The 26,945-nt window shown below is 43.4% G+C and overlaps 1 long non-coding RNA gene across 1 annotated transcript; it reads right to left on the bottom strand.

Moving 5' to 3' along the window:
• Positions 1-13,740: 13,740 nt before the first annotated feature.
• On the bottom strand, positions 13,741-22,733 carry LOC117507883. Its single transcript, XR_004559862.1, has 3 exons — positions 22,722-22,733; positions 22,027-22,034; positions 13,741-13,895 (listed from the first exon to the last, which is right to left on the bottom strand). It is a non-coding gene; the product is annotated as an uncharacterized LOC117507883 (long non-coding RNA).
• Between the last annotated feature and the right edge of the window lie 4,212 nt (positions 22,734-26,945).

The following is a 26,945-nucleotide window of genomic DNA, read 5'->3' as shown; positions in this document are numbered from 1 at the left end:
TTCAGAAGCATAAATCGGGAATTAAATTAATTAAATAAATCATCATAAATTGTAAATTCATGTAAATTTGATATCTTAATCATTTCTCTATTTATTTTGATAGTACCTGTACCTGGATGTGTTGCTGTATGTGGTTAACTGATAAAAAAATGTTGAAAACATAAACGGTTCATTCAGTAGTTCAGCACAATTGGCCCCAAAACAGCACCATGTTCTCACTTGTTGCTACTCTCTGTATAAAGGAACTCTCGACTGTGCTATCCAGATTTGTAGCATGGTTACATTCATGTTATGTAGGTAGCTAGTGCATTTCCAAGCTGTTTAGGTAAATATTAACAATGACATAAATGGAATGTACTGCATTTGTATTAAATATCACTTCCTTGAATAACTGCACACTATTGATCCGATTATGGAACATTTGATACTTTGATAGAGCAGAACTTTATACATTTACAATTTGTGGTGCGGCTGGAAAATATCCTTTTCCCCCAGATACACCATCCAGCTACTTCTAGAAGATACTAAGACCAGACATGGGGTCAAATATTTTGCATTGTATTTAAATACAAATACAAATACTTTAGATTTTCGAATTCCAAATACAAATACAAATACAAATACGTTGTATTTTTTCAAATACAAATACAAATACAAATACTTTATATTTTGAGTATTTCAAATACAAATACAAATACTTTCTATGAACTATAAACAACAAATCAACACAAAAACTGATAAACTGGTGACTGTTATGTGTCGACGCGGGTTGAGGAGCGGACCTGCGTCTGACGGAACCCAGCGCTAAAACAACCAGAAAGCGGTTCCAATAACAAAACAATTTATTTTCCCCCTTTGGTGCATAACAAAGTGTACAAACAAAAACTGCGTCGGTCTGGCGGAGTGAAGGACGGCACGCTCTCCAGCGCCCAAAAGGATCGAAGCCCGGCGCTTCTGGACCCACGTTCACCGCCAAACACCCCCCAGGTGGACACGACAAACCGACTCTGCGAAGGATAGAAAAGGTGAGGTAAGTCAGCAGCTACAACTAATATCCTTCAAAAGGCACACACTATCAGCAACACATTCAGGTCCGAATTCAAGCTTTATGTAAATGAGCAGCTTCTCACAACAGGTGGAGGATCATCAGTCCGCATGCCACGGCAGTGAGAAGCGAGCTGCACAACTCTCATCAAAGTTCAAATATACTGCGTAACAAAATACCAAGTTACTGTTAACAATTATTCAGATAATCAATCACCTCTGATGTGTGCTGACAGCATGTGTCCCTCACCCTTCCTCCTTCACAGGCACGATGTGTCAAACCCAGGCGCGGTCCTCAGCGTCTCACAAACGAACATCACAAGGTCGCGTTCCCGGCAATTCTGCTTGAATCACACATGACTTAAATGCAGAACGCCATCTCATTATCTGCTTCAGCTGAAAGTCTTTAAGGTTGCACGTGAGCACCATCCACAGGTGCTGCACATCATGTTGATGAGGGTGAAGGACTCTTCTGCCAGCACCTTCTCCACAGACAATAAATCAGTTTGCATACCACCTGGAGAGCAAAGAAAAGAAAAGAACACCAAAATGTCCAGTCACACCCCCCCCCCAACACACAACAGTACCCCCCCTTTAATGGGAAGCCTCCCGGCGACCAAACAGACCAGGTCCGAGAACAGCACCTCCCTCCGGGGTCCTCGTCAGGAAGCAGACAGCGTAACGCTCCCAAGGTCCACCACAGACAACAGGACAGGGCACCGCAGCTGGAAGGCCGGCTGGCATCAACAAAAACCCCAAAACAGTCCCTAGTACAACCCAACATACAAGAAAACATAAAACCCACCCAAAACCTCCCCAGGGGACCGTCCCATCCAACCCCGGGAAGAAAAGAAAAACTCCCAAATGCAAAAACCCAACACAGCCCCACAAACACAATACAAACATAAATGCATGAAAGAAAAATAACAAACAACCCCCCCAGAACGACTTGCAGAGCCCAACACCCCCCCAGAAGGCCTTCACCGCCGGTTCCAGGAGGAATAGCCAAAGCCGGAATCCCACAGAGGTCCCCAGGTACACATGGAGCAACGGCACCCCCCAGAGGACCGTACCATCAAACCCCAGGAGGCACCCTCCCCACAACCCAGGAACCCCAGACCCGGCCACACTTGGCTAGTCGGCCCCACAAGCCAATTCCCCCCCAGAGGACCGTCCCATCAACCCTGGAGGTGGAACCTGGAAGGAAACAAAAAAAAACAAAAGTCCAACCCCCGGAGGACTACATTAAACAACCCCGGGGGCAAATAAAACAACCGATAAACCCTGTTACCTTCCCCAGCACCCCGAAAGATCCCAGATCCCTCCCAGAGCCTTTCGGTGGCTCATTTTGGCGAACGGCACAAAACATCAAGCCGGGGAAGGGAACAGGAACAACTAACCCGGCCCCAACCCCAAGGCGCAGCGGAAAACCGGAAATACGTCCGGTGCCCCAACTCGACCATACCCCAGCCTATCGGGAGGGGTGGAACTACCGAAATGGCGAACGGCAACAGATCGACCCACCCCTCCGACTGAGGTATGTTCCCGCTGCACCACACCCCGGCAACACCAATGACGAATGGTACAAAGGCCCACCGAGGCTGGAGTGGAACCGGGCCCTAACCAAACCAGAAAAAACGCCCCTAACAACCCCCCCCCAGGTGCAGAGGTCTTCTGAGAACGCTCAGCGTGACCAACCTGCACCACCCCACAACCCACAAGACGAACGGTCTTGGGGCGAGTGAGGTTGGGGTTAGGGAAGTAGGGAAATAAAAAAAACAACAAAACAAAACGACCCCAGGCCCAAACAGAAAATACCTAAATACAAATAATAAAAACCAACAATTAACTGAGTCCAGGACGGGCTTCGAACCGCCTGTCGTTCACTCCACCAGATACGCCCCTGAATCCCCAAACAATTTATAACCCCTTTCAGAAAAAAAAAAACATTAGCCCAAACAATATATTTTTTTTTGTGTGTGTGTATTATTTCGCCTGTCCCAGAACACCTGGAGAGACGTCACCACTATTTTTCTTGACGCTTCTATGACGGGGCAATATAGCGGCTTCAGCTCGTCCGAGCTGCATGGGCTCATCTGCAAGAGGAGCCAGAGGTCCCGTCGGAGAAGTCTCAGTGGGGCGAAGAAGAGGCAGCCCAGATCTGTGTCGGGGAAAACCCCGAGACAAAAAAACCCGTTCTGATGGCCGCCCTCTCTCGCGTCCACGCTCCTTCATCCGATCATCTAGACGAATCACCAACGATATTAGCTCATCTAAATCATTTGGCTCGTCACGGACTACTAGCTCGTCTTTTAATGGATCATTTAAACCAACCACAAACATTACGCTTAATGCTGCGGCATTCCAACCGGACTGAGCAGGAAAAATTCGGAAATCCACAGAATAATCCGCCGCACTCCGCCTCCCCTGCCTGAGATTCAGCAACCGCTGGGCAACGGTATGAGCAAAAACCAGAGAACATTGCATCAAAAACGGAGCACAAGCTTCAACGTTTCCCGCATAAGGCTCCGGACGACAAATAATCAATTCGGAAGCCGAATCTCTGGGTGACGGAGTTATCTGCACCGGTATCGATGGTGCCGCAGCTGGAGCAGCAGGAAGCGGAATGGCTTGCGCTGCAAGCTCCGTAACGCGGACATCTGTTTGTTTAATTTGGTTTGTGAGATGCTGTAATTGCTCCCATATTTTCTCCAAGTGTTCTTGAACTCTTTCGGCGAATGGAACTGCCTCTGCCGCTGGGTCCATTATGGAATGGCCGGGAACTACTGTTATGTGTCGACGCGGGTTGAGGAGCGGACCTGCGTCTGACGGAACCCAGTGCTAAAACAACCAGAAAGCAGTTCCAATAACAAAACAATTTATTTTCCCCCTTTGGTGCATAACAAAGTGTACAAACAAAAACTGCGTCGGTCTGGCGGAGTGAAGGACGGCACGCTCTCCAGCGCCCAAAAGGATCAAAGCCCGGCGCTTCTGGACCCACGTTCACCGCCAAACACCCCCCAGGTGGACACGACAAGCCGACTCTGCGAAGGATAGAAAAGGTGAGGTAAGTCAGCAGCTACAACTAATATCCTTCAAAAGGCACACACTATCAGCAACACATTCAGGTCCGAATTCAAGCTTTATGTAAATGAACAGCTTCTCACAACAGGTGGAGGATCATCAGTCCGCATGCCACGGCAGTGAGAAGCGAGCTGTACAACTCTCATCAAAGTTCAAATATACTGCGTAACAAAATACCAAGTTACTGTTAACAATTATTCAGATAATCAATCACCTCTGATGTGTGCTGACAGCATGTGTCCCTCACCCTTCCTCCTTCACAGGCAAGATGTGTCAAACCCAGGCGCGGTCCTCAGCGTCTCACAAACGAACATCACAAGGTCGCGCTCCCAGCAATTCTGCTTGAATCACACATGACTTAAATGCAGAACGCCATCTCATTATCTGCTTCAGCTGAAAGTCTTTAAGGTTGCACGTGAGCACCATCCACAGGTGCTGCACATCATGTTGATGAGGGTGAAGGACTCTTCTGCCAGCACCTTCTCCACAGACAATAAATCAGTTTGCATACCACCTGGAGAGCAAAGAAAAGAAAAGAACACCAAAATGTCCAGCCACACCCCCCCAACACACAACAGTGACAATTTATTTTGAAAATAGCATGACCAAATACTATTGATAAGTAAAGGATTGAGTGTTTTATCACAAATTCACTATTATAATATCACAGGCAATAATCAAACTATCACAATATATATTCTGTTTCCATCAATACTGCATCGTTTTGTATCTACCATATCACAAAACAATAATAAAATGTCATAACTTCTCATCTCAGCATACTGTATTATTGTATCTCAATCACAATAACATGGAGCTTATAGTTTTCTGGTGTGTCTCAACATGGTGTCACAGAAATTCCCAAGTTTGAAAAGTATTTGAAAAAGTATTCGTAAAAGTATTTGGAAATACTTGGGATCACGATTTGAAATACATATACAAATACTTTGAATTCAAAATCAGAAAATACAAATACTCTGAAAAATGTATTTAAGTATTTTCAAATACAAATACTTTTGTATTTGGCCCCATGTCTGACTAAGACCTAAGTCAGGGCAGGTGCTACTCTCAGCTAAACAGGTCTAAAAAATATTCAAACCTGGAAAGTAGTCTGGCATAACCTAAGGACAAAACATTCACAGAAACCATTATTTGTGTGAGGTTACAGGCTCATTTTCATGCAAGCTCCGTACTAATGGTCCAAGTTAGCATAGAAAGCCATTCCAGTACCTGGAATATGCTAGTTAGCTGTCTAGCATGGTTACAGTCATGCTAGGTAGATAGCTAGCATGGTTCTATTCATGGCTAGGGAGGTATTTAAAGCTAGGGGAGGTAACTGTGTTCAGAAACACTTTTTGTTATATTGGGTGAAATGGTCCATCTATCCAAAACAGTCGTCAATACATTATGTATTCAGAAAAAGCAACAACAAAAAAAATCAGACATCTGTAGCAGCTGTAGGATCGATAAAACTACAACCAGTATAAGCCCTGTGGTGCGATCTCAAAAAAAAACAGTCAGATGCCTTCATGTCTAGTTCTTCCTGCTCGCGTCACCATGTTCAACACCCCCCTCTGTCCCTCCCTCCCCCACGCGTGCATACTCTTCTCGTTTCACCAAAGAAATTCACTTTGGTACAATGGCAGAGGGAATAAGGCCAAAACTACCACTTCCACCATTACGTTTAACGGCTCAAAAAGGCTGCGATGAAAAAGGCTCGGGATAAAGCAAGAGGTCAGACAAGAGTCAACATCAGTGTGGCATTTTCTCGGTGGAAACAACGGAGGCATCTGAAGGGACTGAAAAGTGACACAGAGGTTGTTCTCTTTCTCTTGGACAGGTAATTACTTTTGCTTCGGGGGATTTGTGAGTTTCATATAAGATTTGCCAACTTGGCCCAAAAGCTAACATTAGCTTCTCTGTATGTGCGCGTTCAAGTTTGTAGGGACGGAGCACTTATGGGGTAGGGGGGAGGGTGTGGAACCTAGATGAGGTGTTACTTTCAAATCTTCCTAGCTCTCTTGCTAGCTCTCCAGGACTACCAACTCTAGCTTTAACAATTGCAAGAGGAGACTCTATTTGTATTTAATGTTGACTAACTGCAATAACATTCACTAAACAGTAAACTGTCTGTGGAACATTTAAAATGTAATGACAAGTTATGTCTATGGATGTTCATGTTCAAGATAGCCCACCCTGATTGGTTGCTAAACAGCAGTACCTGTGATGTTTTGAGGAACTTGAGTGAGTTGTGGGGTCGAGAGTTTTGGAAGAAGCCTACAAACTTCAGTTACCACCAAGGGGCAGGGAAGTGGTCCTGCACAGCGATAGGCTGGCTCCTGATAGGGGTCACTCCTTTTTCCCAAGGCCCTGCACATTCTCCTGCTGCTACCCCCTCCCACGATGCCCACCAACCTCCTTCTGAGGTCAGGCGCCTGAGACCTTTCCCCCTTACCGGACTCTCTCTCACCACCCTCAGCCTGAATTGCAAGTGAGAATGTCACCCCGTCCATTGGATCCAGCCCCTCAAGCTGAAGTGCCTAAGAGCCCTAGGCAGGCCCAGAGGCATTGTCAACTGCTGCCCCACTTTAGGGACTTTTTTGTTCCCTCAGTGAGGAGGAGCTTACTGTTGGGGGGCATGTAACGACCCTTAGTTATGTGTGTGGATGTTTATGTTGATGCTACTAAGTCTTATGATATTCACTGTTGCTTTAAGACTAAGTGAAGGTATGAGACACTGATTGGTTGCCAAAAAGATGTGTTGTTGACATCTGATGACGTTAAGTGAGTTGTGGGACCGAGAGAATTGTAAGAAGTTGGCGTGGGCTACGGCCAGAATCAATAGCCCCCTTGTGTACATGTTGCAACCTGAGTTAAAAAGAAAATAAATCCATCCTGTGAAGAGAGAAATCATCTGATACTACCATGAATACTGCAATGGATCATCTTGTACTTTCATAGCACAGAAATGTATATATTTAAAATATGTGCTATGGCTGTCACTGCCGTCTGGAAGTTGTCCCTCATCTTTAAGAGAGCAAAATATATTGGCTCTCAGTGATGATTTCCATGTTGAAGTTCAATAAACTTAACAAAGTTGAAGCAAACAATAACTGACTCTCATAACTGGCCAAATTTTCCATCATAATAGACCTATTACAACTTGGTACAACTCTGTAGATTTCCCTAATTCTCTTTAGCAGGTACACCGTTTGGAAAAAGTCAGGTCTAGTCTTTTTTGTTTTTTTCCTGATCTCAGTGGGTTTCCAGCCAGTCTCCACTTGCACTTATCTTAGAATGGATACGGTCCAGGCCCGCGGCAAGTCAACATAACCGGGTGAAACTGGTCAACACTCTGTCTTAGACTTGAAATGTCTGGGTCATTTTTTTTTTTTTTCCAGCATAAAAATAGGACACCGAGTTACATTGAGGCTGCATCGAACTGTCTGGAGCCGAGTGCAAAGTGACCGACAAGGCTGGCCGAGCTCTTGAGAGTTTTGTACATGTTCAAAACCAGCATGAGTTTAACAGAAGTTTCCCAGCTTGTGCTGTTTGTGGAGCATGACGGCTCCACTCGGCTCAAGTGAGGGTTCAGCTTTACTTGAGGAAATCTATGTCTTTATGGACAGGCTCAGAATGTAAACGATTCCCCAAGAGGGATGTGGACTGAACCTTAAAGAAGGTGCAAAGTGCTGCAGAGGGGTATATGGTGACCGTGAGAAAGAAACAACAAGCCGGATAACGAAAGACAGACAGTGACAGACACGAGGCGCTGGTAAGTCGAGGAAGCTGAGAGCTGAATAGGCAAAATGAGCGATCTATCTGCTCAGCAGCAGCTGTTTAACATCTGCTGCGTGCCAATCAGAGCCCTGGGAGCACGAGTGCACAAGAGGAGAAAGTGGGAGAAGAGCAGAAGAAGAATACTCGACATTGGCAGATGTGAATGAGAGATGGTACAAGAGTGTGTGTGTGTTGGAATGAACGTGTGATTCTGAATGAGAGATGAGAAATGTAAAGAGACAGAAAAACATTGAGACAGTTCCAAAGAAGGGAACGAGAATGAGACCGTATAAGTCTCCAGAGCAGTAAACTTAATTAAAGCTTTTTTTATATCTCCAAGCAGGCTGATGTTGAACACTTCAGTAGATGAGGGTGAAAAAAGGGGTAGAAAAGGAAAAGAGTGAAGTGAGTGAGTGAGGAATGGGCAGTGAGCCCAAAAAGATAAGAAAAACAGTTATAGAGCCAAAAAAGTTTAAAAGACTAAAAAGTGTTGGTGCTGAAACGAGGGTGTAAGACTATGGATTAAAGAAACTGAATCTGTGCAGCAATCTCTGGTATTTCTCTGAGTGCATGGCAACACTGAGAGTCTGGGTTCAACTTACAAGTGAATCTTGTTGCAGCACATATGAGCTGGTGTGAATTGACTGGATGAAGGAATCTATCCAGGAACCGTGTGGCTCGAGCACACAGCACGCCAAGACGTGACCCCTGGAGGTTAAAGCAGCGGGCCTGAGAGCAGAGGATCCTCTCCTCACAGGCCCGCACAGGTTAAAATATGATGCATACAACGCAATAGTCCTACATCAGAAAGACAGCACTTTCTCTGAGTGAAGATGCAAAGAAAAAGTGATGATGCGGCGGAAAGTGGACGTGTTGCGGTTTGTTTATCACCTGGAGCTCAAACATGTCGAGGTGGTTGTGCAGACGACAGAACACAGCTACTCTGCTTAGCTGTGTAGGCTAACGCTTACCGACATGACCTCTCCCATTTGCCTCGTCTTCCCTTTTCCACTGGGGACCAAAAAAACCTACACTTTTCGCAACTTCTTTGGTGATTGCAGCCAAAAACAAAATGGTACACCATTTTTCCGTTAGAAGTGATGCTGTGTTTGTGCAGGCTGTCAAAACCTGCAATATCACGCAGGAGTTCAAACAAGACTGCGCTGCCCCATTCCCTGTCAAACAGGAAAATCACTAAAGTGTTCAAAATCGTCCAGTTGTGCAGCGTGCAGTTGAGCAACTTGCATGGCAACACGCTGACATCAGGTCATGTGTGTGTGTGTGTGTGACAAACCGCCATGCAAATAGAATCCCACACCAGGTGTCTGTGAGCAGTAAAATAAAGCTTGCAGCATCACTGTCCCCTCCCACAACAATTCGTGTTAAACTGCTGCATTTACTGTATTTTCTGAGTGGAGCGTTTTAGTCGCCACATGCAGTCAAACGACGGGCAACCAGTCGCTGGTGCGTGTGTGCGTGGTGTGTGTTATATTAATACTGAAGATGATGTTGATGAAAAACAGAACGTTACCAGTGCATATAATTTGTAAAAAATACCCGTCCTGTTAATGGATTTTCAGTGAACAATGCATTGTAGTTCTGCTGAATGTTCATTGCTCGCTCCTGTGAGTCTATCTGGTTGCTGCTCAGATACAGAGACAGATTCTTTATTGTCTTTGTAACAGGTACAACAAGAGGTAAGGTGCAAGCTTTTCGTTGCAAATATAAACCTGAGTAAACCATGTGGAGACTTGAATGGTCTGGGGAAGAAAACATCAAATTTAACAACATGAAAAAGGTATTTTCGTGGTCTGCCCCATGTTATGTTCCTTGTTCCCGCCCATTGATCTACTGTCTGGCCCCGGTCCTTGATTATCTGCTTGTTATACTTTAGTCACTTGTTGAGTTCTGTCTTAGTTTTGTTTTGTTGATCTGTTTTCTGGTTTTTGTTTCCTGATTTGATTCTTTGCTCCTTTTCCGTTGTTTTTTTTTTTTTTAATTTATTAGTCCTTTGGTTGTGCTTATCTTTGTTTTAGGTGTTTTATTTTGATTGCTGTTGGTTTTGGGTGGTGTTACTGTTACAAATCTTTCTTGCCTCTGCTCCTGTCAGTCTCACCCCATTTATTTATTTATTTTCATTTATTTATATAGCGCCAAATCACAACAGAGTTGCCTCAAAGCGCTTCACACAGGTAAGGTCTAACCTTACCAACGCCCAGAGCAACAGTGGTAAGGAAAAACTCCCTCTGAGGAAGAAACCTCAAGCAGACCAGACTCAAAGGGGTGACCCTCTGCTTGGGCCATGCTACAAACATAAATTACAGAACAATTCACGGACGAATATACAAGAAATGCTGTTGACGCACAGGACAGGAGGATCGCCAACACAAATACAACTCCCATCTCTGGATGGAGCTGCACCTTAAACAGAGAGAAAAAAATAGAATCAGGCATCAGAAAGACAAGAAATACTGTATAATTTGTCAGCATTAAACAAGAAAAACAGAGAAATACTAAGGTCATTGCCGGCCACTAGCCCTAAACTGCACTAAAAGACCCAGAATTTAGGTAAAGTTGAGGCCGTGGCCCGCTCCAATTACTAATAAATGAATAAAAAGAGTAAAAAGCGTAAAACAAAACTGTACCAGTATGCTAGCCATAAAAGAGAAAATAAGTGCGTCTTAAGTCTGGACTTGAAAATCTCTACAGAATCTGACTGTTTTATTGACGCAAGGAGATCATTCCACAGAACAGGGGCACAACTTTTTATTCACCCCATCTATCACTGACCCTCTTGTCTCCTGTCTTCCCTCTTATTCGTCTCGCCTGACCACGCCCCCTTCCTAAACATTCTCCGCACCTGTCTCTCATCATGCCCTGATTTCCTGGTGTGTATTAAAGTAGACCTGCATTGAAATAAATGTGGTCAGATCTCAGAAAGAAATAGCTGATATGCATTCATAAGGGTCTTATAGACCCTTATGAATGCAGTAAAGTAAATCTGCAAGCCCAAATTTGTAATTCAGCGGAGAAATCTTCATTTAAAAATGACAAATTTGCAGCTAAAATTTGGCCCTCAGCGAAAACTGTTTGTACACCCGGGTCATTGCAGTGATGTCCGGCAGAAGACGGAGCGCTCCTGCCTTCAGTCCGATCCCGCATTGAAATTGATTTTATCTGTTAGTAATGTTACTGTTATACACATCCTGGTTTCAGCATCCAAAAGTAAGCTGCAATGAATGTGAGATACAGCTCTGCATGCTCAGATCAGCGGCGACATCGACAGCGGGCGACGTTCTTCCCCGACGCCTCACTCTCTGCCTCCGCTGCGCTTACTGAGTCTGCGTGCTCGGTAAATGCCGAAGCGGGCCACTCACATCGCCCCCGTGTCTGCTGTGCAGCCGGCACCACGTCCCTGTCTACTGAATGGAGCTGCAACCAACTTGGTACAAGTCCAGAGACTACGCTCGCTGTTTTGATGCGGAGCGGCCAGTGACACCTGTAGCTGCAAGGACAGACTTTCTGCAGCGCCGCATGTCTCAGTAATCGGAGCCGCAGAGCTCCGTGACCGCTGAGAGAGGTTTATATCTTTTTAATGACTTGAATTCTTTGCGGGTCCCGCCTCCGTACCCCGCGACGTAACACCGGAGGTGAAAGACAGTAGATTTTCAATGCGACACCACTCAGTCAAACGGATGTATGAAAAAGTCCCCCAAAATAATTTTCAAGCACAAATAAAAGAAATGTGTACTCACCAAACGTGCTGCAAGACAATATGAAGTTTTAAAAAAAGTAGATCCTTCCGTATAAGACAAGAAAAAGGTGCAGATGCAAACTGACGTAAATCCACAAATTACAGTTGGCGCGCGTAATGCATGCTGGGAGAGGGTCTTTTCCCTGAAGTCTCGGCAGCGTCCCGGATGTGATGACAGTTTTGCGGAGGGCTAAATTGTAGCTGTAAATTTGTCATTTTTAAATGAAGTTTTCTCCATTGAATGACAGATCTGGGCTTGCAGATTTACTTTACTACATTCAGAAGGATCTTGTGTAAATATAAGTCATTTTTTGGTCCAAAGATCTGACTGCATTTATTTCAATGCAGGTCTACTTTAAGTCTTGTGTGGTGTTAACTGCCAGTTTGTTGTGCCTTTTGCCTTGTGCTTCTGCCTTCCTTCCAGCCCTTGTATTGTAATCATCATCATCGTTTATTCATTATTCTTCTGCCAAACCGTGTGTGACCCCTCTTTGTTTTTGCCTTTGTTTTTGCCTTTGAACTTTGTCTCACCTTGTTTTGAACTTTGCTTGTTTTTTGGACTACGCATCTGCCTCTCAGCTGTCTGTTACCTCTGCCTGGCTGACCATCATACTGTGTCCTGATCCTCTGCCTGATTTCTGGATAAAGCCTTTTTTATTACTCCAACGCCACAGTAAGAGTCTGCATTTGTGTCCATCAGCTTTCTGTGCCACGCCTCCACGTTCCTTGACAGGTATGTTCAAAATAATAATAAATAAATAAAATATAAGTATGTAGTAGCAAAAAAGAGATTACATATAAAAAAGAAAAATGTATGTAAAAAATCTGTGGACATTTCAGTGGCAGTGGATATTGCACATAAACATATATTGCACTCATTTCAAGTGTGGCATGTCACCTGACTATTTGGTTTCAGTGGCATTCAAAGCTAACAACAGTTGGGTAGAAACTGTTTTTCAGTGTATTTATTCTTGCTTTAATGGTCCTGTACTATCTGACTGATGGCAGTAGCTCAAACAGAGACTGGCCAGAGTGGGACGAGTTGGGATGGTGTTTTCTCTCCTGACACAGTAAGAATCATGAAGCTCCCCCAGTGTGGGTAGAGGGCACCCAGTAATCTTCTCTGCCATTTTGTTAGCCCTCTGGAGATCTTTCCTGTTTGCCACTGTGCAGCTGGCAAACCACGTACAGAGGCAGTATGTCAGGATGCTTTCTATGGTGGCGCGTTAAAAAGACATGAACAGTCTCTGGTTTATGTTATTTTTCCTGAGGATTCTCAGAAAGTGGAGCCGTTGCTGTGACTTCTTTATCAAGTGTGTGCTGTTCCTGTCCCAGGTCAGGTTCTCCTCTGTGTGGATGCCCAGCAGGCGTCTTTACAACTTCAGGGAAGGCTGAGGTTTGCGCTTCACCTCATTGAATGTGCCACACGGCACTTAATGAAGGTCAACGAAGCCCAAATGAAACGAGAAATCTGGACTTTTGTTGGCATCATTTAACCTTCGTGCAGCTTCATTCCTGCAGCTGGCACTTTGTCAGGATTTTTAAACTGTTGAAAAATTGGAATGAATGCCGCCGAAAACCTCAATTCATCTGTATTTCACTCTGCTGTCGTTCTTGAGGTTTTTTTTATTTAGTTATTTATTTTTTTTTTATCATTTGCTTAGTTTTTGTAAGATTAGCATTTAGTTTGACTTTGTTTGAGCAGCTGAATGTTTTCACACAGTGCAGAAACTGGTTTGTGAGCACTGCAACTGCCGCTGCGTTCCTGTACCGTTGGAAATTACAGGGCAAACTCAGCCTGTTTGCTTCAATTTTTTTTTTTTTTTTTTTAATCTGGGTAGGGGCCAGCTTCACTGGGCTCAGGCACCTTATATAGGTCAGAATTATTCTTTTGTGTGGATGCAGTGAGTTATTTTACCAAAAATAAAATGAAAACCATGCTTCTGCCACAAGCAACTGCTGAATTTGAAAGAACAAAAAAGTCATGTAATTTCCGACAGTACTTGAACGCACCATCAGCAGCCATCATTGCCTCCTGTGTGCACTTATGAAAATATGAATGTACGAATGACAATCCAGCCCTTCTATACATGTGGCAACAGGTAGATGATTCAGAGGATTATATAAGAGCTGTTCTGGAAGGCAGAATTCACGTTGTGGATCAGCTGCACCTGGTTGAAATAACCACACATGGGGAGTCACTGCGTGGCGTTCACACAGACTGATCAATTTACTGCTCTAATATATTAAATCATCTTTACACTTATATTTATTCCCCTTTTTGACAGTTTTCTGCTATAAATCAATATAAAGTAACACAGTGAAATAGCAGCCACCACGGCAAACCAGCATTTTTTGTTGTTGTTTTTTTAATTGGAGCAAGATGGAGTGCACAGCATGCCATCATTCTTATGAGGAGATGTTCCCTCTTTTGTTCTCAACAAGGAACGACAGCAGGTGGATCCACCAACATGCGCACAGATCTCCACAGTGGGTCGGATCACGCGCTTCTCTTTGCAGCTTCTCCAGGACTCAGGCGCTATGAGCTCCGTCCCAGCACTGAGTCCTGGAATGCAGAAATGCAGACACACACTGCTCCAGCAGTGGCTCCAGACACGTGTTCGTTTAAAGCTTGGAGATCAATGTTAGCTTCGGTTTCGTTTTGTTCCTCTTTCGTTCCTTTTGCACTCTTGATTCGCAGGCTCTTTGTGATAAAGCTCGTTTGTCCACCTTTTCTCAAAGATTTGTGACTTTTTAACTTTTTTCCCTTCGTTCAGGAATCGTCGTATGCCATGTAACTGGGCCATTACACCTCTGACTCTGAATCTCTCATCCAGGTTTGTATTTACTACTGTGTCTCGTCAGACTCTTGCTTTTTCCCTACACTTATGAGTACTGAAATATATTGTCCACAATGTGGAGATTTGCTGAAGATGCTCGGTTTGTTTCCTTTTTTGCTTTTTTGAATACTGGTGGCAGTGGTATATTCACCCTGGTGGTTGAACTTCGTTGCAGCAAGTTGCATTGGTTGTCCGACCAAGAAAACAGGCCCATGCGGTGTCTCATTTTCTTTCACTGCTGTCTGGCTATCGTGTTAAGGCACGGAGGTTCTTGATCATGTCGCCACAGATCTATATTTCTCTATCTTGTCTTAGTGTGCATCCTCAGCGTTACATTTGTCTGTACAGGGAATCCGGTACAGTGGTGATCCAGCACATTGGCTCTGAGGTAGCCTGGAAGCCCGGCTAAGAGAATGGCGCATGCAGCATCCGTTCTCTTCCTCTTCTATCCATGAGCTTTTCTTGTCCATCCAGTACACGGCTCAGGGCTCCCAGCAGGTGTCTCTCCACTTGGTACTAATGCTCTGAAATCTCTCCTTCTGTCTTAACACATCATCTGCTTCGGTGGCTAACAAAGGACCTACTTGACATCCAGCACACAAAAGCCTAGTTCTCTATGTCAGATTTCCTTTATGCCATAACAGCTAAGAGTGGATGGGCTTTCTTTCACCATTTCTGTTTTCTCTGCAGTGTTTGGGTGGGAGGAACCTTGCAGGTGCTCTTATCCGGTATTGTTTCCCCCTGCAATCACTCCTTCTGTCTTAGCATGTCATCAGCCTAGGTGGCTAATAAAGGACCACACACATTGTCCTGCACACAACAGCAAAGCACTCTGTTTACCAGATTCGCTGAATGCCACAGCAAATAAGAGAGCATGTGTTCTCTCTCTTTCACTACTTCTGTCCAATTTCCAGTGTTCAGGTGGGACGAACCTCACAGGTGATCTCATCCAGTACAGTTCTATCTGCCGAGCAGCGTCTCAGCCAATGCCAGTTTGCTAAGGACGGCACGAAGAAACTGCATGCATGCAAAAACAAACAGGGTCAGTGATCCAAGACTTCAGCTGTCTGGCTACAGATGTGATGGTTGTCATCCACAACTAATTCAGGCTGCACTTCTGTCTGCATGGATTGCTCTACAGGTGCACAGTACTAGCTGAGCACAGTCAGTATTAAGCTGTTTGGCTTTCTTCACATGCCTCCTTCCACATGCATACTTCTTCCTCATTGGTAATCCTTTTACATGTAAGTAGGGATGATCTTCTGATCTGTATTATGATGATATCTTTCTTTCTTTCTCAGGTTCCGGGTCCTACCAGGATGGGTATACCTCAAGTTTCAAGCTTTTGTTGGGGTGGATGGCTTCGCCCCTGCCTTTCTTCAACGGCAGAATTCGTTCCAGCACCCCATCTTCCAGCAGCCAGGACCAACCCCAAACTAAAGACTGCGTTTTCTGTCAAACTTGCATCTGTTAATAAATGTTCGGGTTCTCTTCACCTGATTCTTGATGGTAGAAATGTAGCGTAGCTTTGGTTCTGTCAGCAAGACTTGGGTTTCAGATTTCCTCACATTCACTAATTGATAACATCTGTATCACTAATCAGATACAGCTGGTAGTAATTTAACATTTAACCATATCAATTGGAATCTGTTATATCGGTTAAAGATGTCAATTCTCTGACTCACCTATCTTCATTTGCAGACGCGTCTGAGACATAGCTGCCTCCTCCCCACCGCTTCCTCCTATCGGCCCCTGGTGTTTCTCTGTCATTACCTGTTGATCCTCAATCCTTATCTTCATGTGGCCTTGCATCTGTGTCCTACTCATCACTCTGTGGCTCCTGTGGTGTCCTGGTCGTGTCTTGTGTGTGCTCTCCTCCACTCCACCGCCTCCAGATTGGTCCTTGTCCAGTGCAAGGGGGTGACTTCAAACCTGCCTTTTTTCAGTGGCAGGATTCGTTCTGGCACCCCATCATCCAGGAGCGGGGATCAGCCCCAAACTAAACACTGCCTTTTCTGTCAAACTTGTATCTACAAATGTTTTGCTTTGCTTCACTTGAGTCTTGATAGTAGAATCAGCCGTTCTGAAATAAAACTGTATAGTCCTTGGAGCACGTTGCTGCTGCGTTATTGGCTTTTCCCACCCCACTCCTTGTTGCCTAGTAACCTTGACAGCTGCACACAATATCATTACTTATTTGCAATTACACATGTGCAGCATAACATTGTTTATCGATCATTTTGTCTTTGAAGGATAAAAACAATAAAAATCATGCAGTGACTCATGGGATTGTTTGAGCCATGAAGGATACACCTGTTGTATCCTTCATTTTCAGGGAATAGAAGGATGCATTCGTTGGCCGTATTCCAAGGAGCCTGTGAATTGAAACACCCTAGTGAGGCCACTTATGAATAAAACGGCCGCTGAATGCAGCTTTCGACGTATGAAGCCACTGATTTGAAAAACAACCAATGACTCCAGCAAGGAAGCAAGATGTCCAAAATGGCCGACTGTAGGGTGTCATGTGACTGCGTGACATTGCACGTGATACCTCTAAACTTGGGCACATGATCTAGTAAAAAAGGTCAGGTCATGCCTGGACGGCCACAAGCTCCTTTTGCCCCAACAAACTGTGTATGTTCATTGACTCCTTCTCACCCGATTGGACGACTAAAGAATGTTGGAATGTGTGTGACACTGAGCCGCCAAACACGATGTAAATATTTATGATCTCTGTGGGTGGTGCATCAGCCCCGTCTGTCAGGAAAGAGTCCTGCATGTTTTCTCTCCTCATATCAAAGGTGGTAATCTGTTTAACTGTAACATGATGGATTTTTTTCCCCACGTGGAACACAAGATTTTATTTATGCAAATCCGGTGGAGCTGCAGCAGTTTTGCTCCTGTGGAGCATCCAGAATTACACACGATACACAAGCAACAGAGAATAACTGGAGGGTTTGACTTTACGCAAGATAAAGTATCTCAGGTACGACACCAATTAATGGAAAAGATTAATTATCAACACCAAGCTGTGCTTGGAAAACCCTCAGTAAAGCTTTCTGAGCAGAAATCAACAGATATTTGATTTGTGTGCAGGGTGTATTTCACTTTGACTGATTCATCACAGATAAATTTGATTAATTTGCCATTTGATTATCTTCATAGATGGAACATCTGGTATTTCAGCTCTTCCAGCTCCTTTTTTAAACAGATTTGATTTTGAAAGACATTGAAAAACCTCTGGCATCTGCAGCCCGAAAAGCATATTGTGTTTTTTATGTGTCAAAAGAGAAGAATCCCCCCCCCCCTCACCCCACCCCTCTAAAAAAATAAGAAAGAAAGAACTTGCAGCTAGTTTGCCAAAAGGCACATGGGAGATTCCAGCCAATATAAAGGTGGCCAGCAGGTGGTGATGTAAAGATCTTACCTCACCTGCTTTACATGCTACTGACTGAGTTTGAGCCCAGTGAGGGCAGCAGCACAGGCAACACCTTTGACCTGTTTCCTTGTATGAAAATCCTTCTCTGTTCCACTCAAATATTAAGCTACACCACAAGTCATGCAACAGACAAAAGTTCCACTATGCACAGTTTCTCCAGTCACAGCCACAGAAGCCTATAAATCCTTCAGAGTTGGCTTGGTGGCTTCCCTCACTTGTCTCCTTTATGCACAGTTTGCAGCCATCCCCTAAAGTGATGATTTGTATTTAAAATAGTCATTATACTTAGTTTGTGTCATTACTAATGGACTCTGAAAATGAGGGATGATGTATATAAATGGGTGTAGTTCCTAAACGGTTAGTGCACTCTTTTTAAAGTAACCTGCAAATGGCGTTGCATCCAGAGGGAGCCACAGACTCTCATCCACTTCACACTGCAGTATCTGAGGAAGCGCACTGGCACCAGTGAGTGACATGTCCAAGATCTTTGAACAACATGCAAAACACACCTCCTCACTCCATCAAGTGCCACAAGCAAAATGACTCTTGTGACGTAGAATCTGGTGAGTCTGCTTTGTGTGTTCTTCCTTCTTTTTGGTTTTGACAGGAAGAAGCTCCTTATCAACAATCCAATTGTCTGTACTTAAGGTGTGAAAATCTAACCCCTCAACCAAGTCGTGACACCTAAGTAGTGGATCAAGTCATGGATTGCCTGTTGGGGTGAAACACAGTGAGGACTTTGTGCTTCCCCCATGGCCACTACAGTAGTAGCCATGAAGGCCCAACAGGAATCTTGAAGAGGTGACTGCTAACAGGGCTCTGGTGAAACAAGAAGTCATCAATGGCAGATCAGGTGGAGGAGGTGATGGCTTGAAACCCAACTGCTGTGAAGGCAGATGAAGGCTGCAGCAGGTCCTCAGACCCCGATCGTCTGGGTTTTTGCCAGTTATCAGACCAGGCTAAAGGATCTATCAAGGACCGTGTGTTTATCAGCCTGCAACAACATTCCCACATTATACAAAGCCACGCACAGGCATCTCGCAATCAACCCTGGGTGTAGATTTTCTATGTCTGCGTCCACCATCCCATCTGGAAACCAATCAAGACACAGTCTTCCTCAACACAGAGGGGTTTGCCATGACAGTGAGATCTGGACTTACTGGAGAGTGACCTCAATGGAAGAAGGCTAAGGTAAGTCAGTGTCTGTCTAATTGGCTGTTTTGAAAGTTTTCTTTACATTTACTGGGGTGCACATGCATAAGGTTACATATGTAGGGATCCCTCCATTCTGTTAAGACTCTTCTAATGACATTGCCACCAAACCAGTGACAACAAGAAGTGGTTTACTGTGAGGTTTTAGCTTGTCCTGTCGGCTCACAGTGTACAGTTGTTTACCCCACAATGGTGTCAGTGTTCTAATTCAATAGTGGACTGATTATCATCCTTTTTCTACAAACTGAAAAGCTGAACACAAAGAGTTATGTCTGTTAAATTAAAACTGAAAGTCAACACTACAAGGACATCTGCATTGTTTACTAGGAACTATAGTGCATCCAGAAAGTATTCACAGTGCTTTAATTTTTTACACATTTTGTTATGTCACAGCCTTATTCCAAAATGGAGTAAATTATTTTTTCTCCTCAAAATTCTACTCACAACACCCCATAATGACTACATATTAAAAAAACTTTTTTATTTATTTTTTCCTCAAAATTCTCCTCACAACACCCCATAATGACTACATATTTTAAAAATTATTTATTTATTTATTTATGCAAATTTGCAAAATGAAATTGCTTGTACATAAGTATTCACACCCTTTGCTCAATGCTTTGTTGATGCATCTTTGGCAGCAATTACAGCCTCACGTCTTCTGGAATATGATGCCACAAGCTTGGTGCACGTATCTTTGGGCAGTTTTGTGGAGGTGATGATCTAGTGGTTAAGCTTTGGGCTTCAGACCAGAGGATCCTCAGTTCAAACCCCAGTCTGGCCAGACAGTCACTACTACGGACCCTTGGGAGAGGTCCTTAATTCCCATGTTGCTCCTGGTGTGTAGTGAGCGTCTTGCATGGCAGCACCCTGACATCGGTGTGTGAATGAGTGAATGTGAAACATCATTGTAAAGTGCTTTGAGCTTCTGATACAGATGGAAAAGCGCCATATAAATGCAGTCCATTTACTTATGTACAGTACATGTGATTTCTTTGTTTTGTTTTTTTTTTATTACATCTGCCAAGGACGTAATGAAATCATCTGCATCTGCTTATTTATTTATTTGTCTGCACGGATTTTAATGAAATTTTCACCACAGACAGATAGGAGGCCATGGAAGACTCCACTGAATTTTGGAGGTGATCTGGATCCAGATTCTGGAACAAGATTTCATTTAAAAGCTTTGATTATGTCAAAAATACTTCATGGATTCTCACCAAATTTGCACCAGAGTTAGATATTAGGGCATGGAAGACTCCACTAAATTTTTTGTAGGTGATCCGGATCTGGATTGGCTGACATCAGATATCTCATCAGATATCAGAGCAACATCAGTATTTGGTCATCGTCATCATCACTTGGTCTTCGGAGTGAGATTGCATCAGAATTTTGGCTCTCTGTTGGGACTGTTTACACAGAGACTGCTACCTGCTGCTTTGGACTTGAATTAACAGTCTTTTCAAGACTTTTTTACTTTTTTACCTTTTTACTTTTTTTTTTTTTTTTTTTACTTTTTTACTGTGCTCCAACGCCTAAGGAAGACCTCTAACGGTCGAAACATCGCGACGGAGCACTTTTATCAGCTAACTTTCATCAGCGTTGGCAAGCTAACTAGCTTGCTAACGCTTTCGTTTTTTTGTTTTTTTTTAGCACTGTTGTCGTGCGTTATCTGTGCTGCTCCACAGCGTGTTTAGTCGATTTTTATTTTATTTTAGCACCGTTGTCGTGCGTTCGCTGTTGTCGTGCGTTGCCTGTGCTGCTTCATGGCCTGTTTGGTGCCTTGATTGGGGCACTCCTTCTGCTTAATCACCTCTAAATTATTTACACATTATTCACTTTGTGTGTTTTTAGGAATCCGCTAGGTTGCGTAGCTACTAGCTCTTAGCCGATTTAGCATGGCGGCTTCTCCTGTCTCTCCCGTATTTTTCTGCTCTGGGTGTGAAATGTTTAGTTATTCCTCGGCCTCCTTTAGCAGTAACGGTACTTGTAATAAGTGCAGCTTATTCGTAGCTTTGGAGGCCAGGCTGGGCGAATTGGAGACTCGGCTCCGCACCGTGGAAAATTCCACAGCTAGCCAGGCCCCTGTAGTCGGTGCAGACCAAGGTAGCTTAGCCGCCGTTAGTTCCCCCCTGGCAGATCCCGGGCAGTCGGGAAAGCAGGCTGACTGGGTGACTGTGAGGAGGAAGCGTAGCCCTAAACAGAAGCCCCGTGTACACCGTCAACCCGTTCACATCTCTAACCGTTTTTCCCCACTCGACGATACACTCTCCGAGGATCAAACTCTGGTTATTGGCGACTCTGTTTTGAGAAATGTGAAGTTAGCGACACCAGCAACCATAGTCAATTGTCTTCCGGGGGCCAGAGCAGGCGACATCGAAGGACATTTGAAATTGCTGGCTAAGGCTAAGCGTAAATTTGGTAAGATTGTAATTCACGTCGGCAGTAATGACACTCGGTTACGCCAATCGGAGGTCACTAAAATTAACATTAAATCGGTGTGTAACTTTGCAAAAACAATGTCGGACTCTGTTGTTTTCTCTGGGCCCCTCCCCAATCAGACCGGGAGTGACATGTTTAGCCGCATGTTCTCCTTGAATTGCTGGCTGTCTGAGTGGTGTCCAAAAAATGAGGTGGGCTTCATTGATAATTGGCAAAGCTTCTGGGGAAAACCTGGTCTTGTTAGGAGAGACGGCATCCATCCCACTTTAGAGGGAGCAGCTCTCATTTCTAGAAATCTGGCCAATTTTCTTGGATCCTCCAAACTGTGACTGTCCAGCGTTGGGACCAGGAGGCAGAGCTGTGGTCTTATACACCTCTCTGCAGCTTCTCTCCCCCCTGCCATCCCCTCATTACCCCATCCCCGTAGAGACGGTGCCTGCTCCCAGACCACCAATAACCAGCAAAAATCTATTTAAGCATAAAAATTCAAAAAGAAAAATAATATAGCACCTTCAATTGCACCACAGACTAAAACAGTTAAATGTGGTCTATTAAACATTAGGTCTCTCTCTTCTAAGTCCCTGTTGGTAATGATATAATAATTGATCAACGTATTGATTTATTCTGCCTAACAGAAACCTGGTTACAGCAGGATGAATATGTTAGTTTAAATGAGTCAACACCCCCGAGTCACACTAACTGTCAGAATGCTCGTAGCACGGGCCGGGGCGGAGGATTAGCAGCAATCTTCCATTCCAGCTTATTAATTAATCAAAAACCTAGACAGAGCTTTAATTCATTTGAAAGCTTGTCTCTTAGTCTTGTCCATCCAAATTGGAAGTCCCAAAAACCAGTTTTATTTGTTATTATCTATCGTCCACCTGGTCGTTACTGTGAGTTTCTCTGTGAATTTTCAGACCTTTTGTCTGACTTAGTGCTTAGCTCAGATAAGATAATTATAGTGGGCGATTTTAACATCCACACAGATGCTGAGAATGACAGCCTCAACACTGCATTTAATCTATTATTAGACTCTATCGGCTTTGCTCAAAAAGTAAATGAGTCCACCCACCACTTTAATCATATTTTAGATCTTGTTCTGACTTATGGTATGGAAATAGAAGACTTAACAGTATTCCCTGAAAACTCCCTTCTGTCTGATCATTTTTTAATAACATTTACATTTACCCTGATGGACTACCCTGCAGTGGGGAATAAGTTTCATTACACTAGAAGTCTTTCAGAAAGCGCTGTAACTAGGTTTAAGGATATGATTCCTTCTTTATGTTCTCTAATGTCATATACCAACACAGAGCAGAGTAGCTACCTAAACTCTGTAAGGGAGTTAGAGTATCTCGTCAATAGTTTTACATCCTCATTGAAGACAACTTTGGATGCTGTAGCTCCTCTGAAAAAGAGAGCTTTAAATCAGAAGTGTCTGACTCCGTGGTATAACTCACAAACTCGTAGCTTAAAGCAGATAACCCGTAAGTTGGAGAGGAAATGGCGTCTCACTAATTTAGAAGATCTTCACTTAGCCTGGAAAAAGAGTTTGTTGCTCTATAAAAAAGCCCTCCGTAAAGCTAGGACATCTTTCTACTCATCACTAATTGAAGAAAATAAGAATAACCTCAGGTTTCTTTTCAGCACTGTAGCCAGGCTGACAAAGAGTCAGAGCTCTATTGAGCTGAGTATTCCATTAACTTTAACTAGTAATGACTTCATGACTTTCTTTGCTAACAAAATTTTGACTATTAGAGAAAAAATTACTCATAACCATCCCAAAGATGTATCGTTATCTTTGGCTGCTTTCAGTGATGCCGGTATTTGGTTAGACTCTTTCTCTCCGATTGTTCTGTCTGAGTTATTTTCATTAGTTACTTCATCCAAACCATCAACATGTTTATTAGACCCCATTCCTGCCAGGCTGCTCAAGGAAGTCCTACCATTATTTAATGCTTCAATCTTAAATATGATCAATCTATCTTTGTTAGTTGGTTATGTACCACAGGCCTTTAAGGTGGCAGTAATTAAACCATTACTTAAAAAGCCATCACTTGACCCAGCTATCTTAGCTAATTATAGGCCAATCTCCAACCTTCCTTTTCTCTCAAAGATTCTTGAGAGGGTAGTTGTAAAACAGCTAACTGATCACCTGCAGAGGAATGGTCTATTTGAAGAGTTTCAGTCAGGTTTTAGAATTCATCATAGTACAGAAACAGCATTAGTGAAGGTTACAAATGATCTTCTTATGGCTTCGGACAGTGGACTTATCTCTGTGCTTGTTCTGTTGGACCTCAGTGCTGCTTTTGATACTGTTGACCATAAAATTTTATTACAGAGATTAGAGCATGTCATAGGTATTAAAGGCACTGCGCTGCGGTGGTTTGAATCATATTTGTCTAATAGATTACAGTTTGTTCATGTAAATGGGGAATCTTCTTCACAGACTAAAGTTAATTATGGAGTTCCACAAGGTTCTGTGCTAGGACCAATTTTATTCACTTTATACATGCTTCCCTTAGGCAGTATTATTAGACGGTATTGCTTAAATTTTCATTGTTACGCAGATGATACCCAGCTTTATCTATCCATGAAGCCAGAGGATACACACCAATTAGCTAAACTGCAGGATTGTCTTACAGACATAAAGACATGGATGACCTCTAATTTCCTGCTTTTAAACTCAGATAAAACTGAAGTTATTCTACTTGGCCCCACAAATCTTAGAAGCATGGTGTCTAACCAGATCGTTACTCTGGATGGCATTTCCCTGATCTCTAGTAATACTGTGAGAAATCTTGGAGTCATTTTTGATCAGGATATGTCATTCAAAGCGCATATTAAACAAATATGTAGGACTGCCTTTTTGCATTTACGCAATATCTCTAAAATCAGAAAGGTCTTGTCTCAGAGTGATGCTGAAAAAACTAATTCATGCATTTATTTCCTCTAGGCTGGACTATTGTAATTCATTATTATCAGGTTGTCCTAAAAGTTCCCTAAAAAGCCTTCAGTTGGTTCAGAATGCTGCAGCTAGAGTACTGACGGGGACTAGCAGGAGAGAGCATATCTCACCCGTGTTGGCCTCTCTTCATTGGCTTCCTGTTAATTCTAGAATAGAATTTAAAATTCTTCTTCTTACTTATAAGGTTTTGAATAATCAGGTCCCATCTTATCTTAGGGACCTCGTAGTACCATATTACCCCATTAGAGCGCTTCGCTCTCAGACTGCGGGCTTACTTGTAGTTCCTAGGGTTTGTAAGAGTAGAATGGGAGGCAGAGCCTTCAGCTTTCAGGCTCCTCTCCTGTGGAACCAGCTCCCAATTCAGATCAGGGAGACAGATACCCTCTCTACTTTTAAGATTAGGCTTAAAACTTTCCTTTTCGCTAAGGCTTATAGTCAGGGCTGGATCGGGTGACCCTGCACCATCCCTTGGTTATGCTGCTTTAGACGTAGATTGTGGGGGGGTTCCCATGATGCACTGTTTCTTTCTCTTTTTGCTCTGTATGCACCACTCTGCATTTAATCATTAGTGATCGATCTCTGCTCCCCTCCACAGCATGTCTTTTTCCTGGTTTTTTCCCTCAGCCCCAACCAGTCTCAGCAGAAGACTGCCCCTCCCTGAGCCTGGTTCTGCTGGAGGTTTCTTCCTGTTAAAAGGGAGTTTTTCCTTCCCACTGTGGCCAAGTGCTTGCTCATAGGGGGTCGTTTTGACCGTTGGGGTTTTTCATAATTATTGTATGGCCTTGCCTTACAATATGGAGCGCCTTGGGGCAACTGTTTGTTGTGATTTGGCGCTATATAAGAAAAAAGTTGATTGAGTTGAAGTTGATTGATATCTCGGATTGCTCTTGTTTTTAATGAATTTGCAAAAAAACAAAAAAAAAACTTGCCATTATAGGGCACTATGTGTCAAATTTTGAGGAAAAAATGAATTTCATCCATTTTGGAATAAGGTACATCCAGAAAGTATTCATTTTTCCGGATTCTGTTATGTTGTGACATAACAAAATGCGGAGAAGTGAATACTTTCTGGATGTACCGTACATTGTGGACCTGACTTTACATTAAAGAAACTAAACAGCCTTGACACAAACATCCAGACCAGCACTGAAGAAGGAACATCCTGGGTCAGGACTCTCTGGTTTACCTTTGATGGGTCTGTAAATTTGGTCAAACATTTCTACAACTGGGTGAAGGGAGCGCACTCCCAGTGACCCTCTGGAGACAAGTAGAGTTTATCAAGTCAACAGAAAGCCTACAATGATGTTACATTAAAAACAAATCTCGTCTATAGACCTTTCTTGTCAAGGTCTATAGACATAATAGTTTTTATTTCCCAGAACAGGTCTAGGAGAATGTCTGAGGGGACAGGTCCATGAGATAAAGAGCTGAGTTATCAGTATGTAGGTCTGGGTTTGATCTGGTGACATAACCTGCCTCGGACTGGTGTCCCGTCCAGGAGAAATCAAAGTCATCCACTTAATGCTATGAAAGCTGAAGATAAGCACCAACCCAACGGGCCTCAGGGCCAGTACAGGGCTGAGATTCTTCTTCAGAAACCCACATTTGCTTGAAATAATATTAGCAGAAAAGGGTGCTGTCTTCAAAAATCTAAGAGTCTAGGTGAAGTTGTAAATCTGAATAACCATACCGTTGACTCTGGGGCACTCACAGTTGCTAGACTGGCACATTAGTTGTCTTATTTGGGCAAACGCCAGGTTTTAATAAGACAAAGTGTTGCTTGGCTTACACACGGGCTCCTTACCTTTGAGTCTAAAAAGCTCTAATTGCTCTCGTCTTGCTCAAGGCAATGTTCAGCTTAAGTACCTAACACAACGGGTATATTAAAGAGTCGAGTCATGAACATTTCATTTTTGCAAAAATGCCATTTAGAAAAAAGTGTGTGTGTGTGTGTGTGTGTGTGTGTGTGTGTGTGTGTGTGTGTGTGTGTGTGTGTGTGTGTGTGTGTGTAAGGGTGAAACTCTTTTTAAGTACCTGTGAAATTCTGATGTTATAATTTTGAGTAAGAATAATAACTGTTCAGGTTTGACAGATATCTGTTTTAGTTGTGCCTGATTAGTTTGTTTGGGTGGTTAAATGATGCAAGATTTGATTGTTTAGGTCTGAGAGGCAGTGGATGAAAAAATAAGAATGGGATCGGAAGAAAAAGGGAGAAGAGGAGAGAGATGATGGCAATGGGAGAATAAGCTTATATGACAGAATAAGTCCATGACACCCCATGAGCTATTGTATGCAAAGATGGCGGCCATATTGTGAGGGAGTCATCTGAATTATAAACAAAAACACATAATAGAAAAGGTGTATCTTCGCTCATGAAATGTC

This window comes from Thalassophryne amazonica, chromosome 3 (assembly GCF_902500255.1).
Source record: "Thalassophryne amazonica chromosome 3, fThaAma1.1, whole genome shotgun sequence".
Classification (NCBI taxonomy): Eukaryota; Metazoa; Chordata; class Actinopteri; order Batrachoidiformes; family Batrachoididae; genus Thalassophryne; species Thalassophryne amazonica.
Note: the sequence above shows the minus strand (reverse complement) of the source record. Positions and strands in the feature narration are given on the sequence as shown.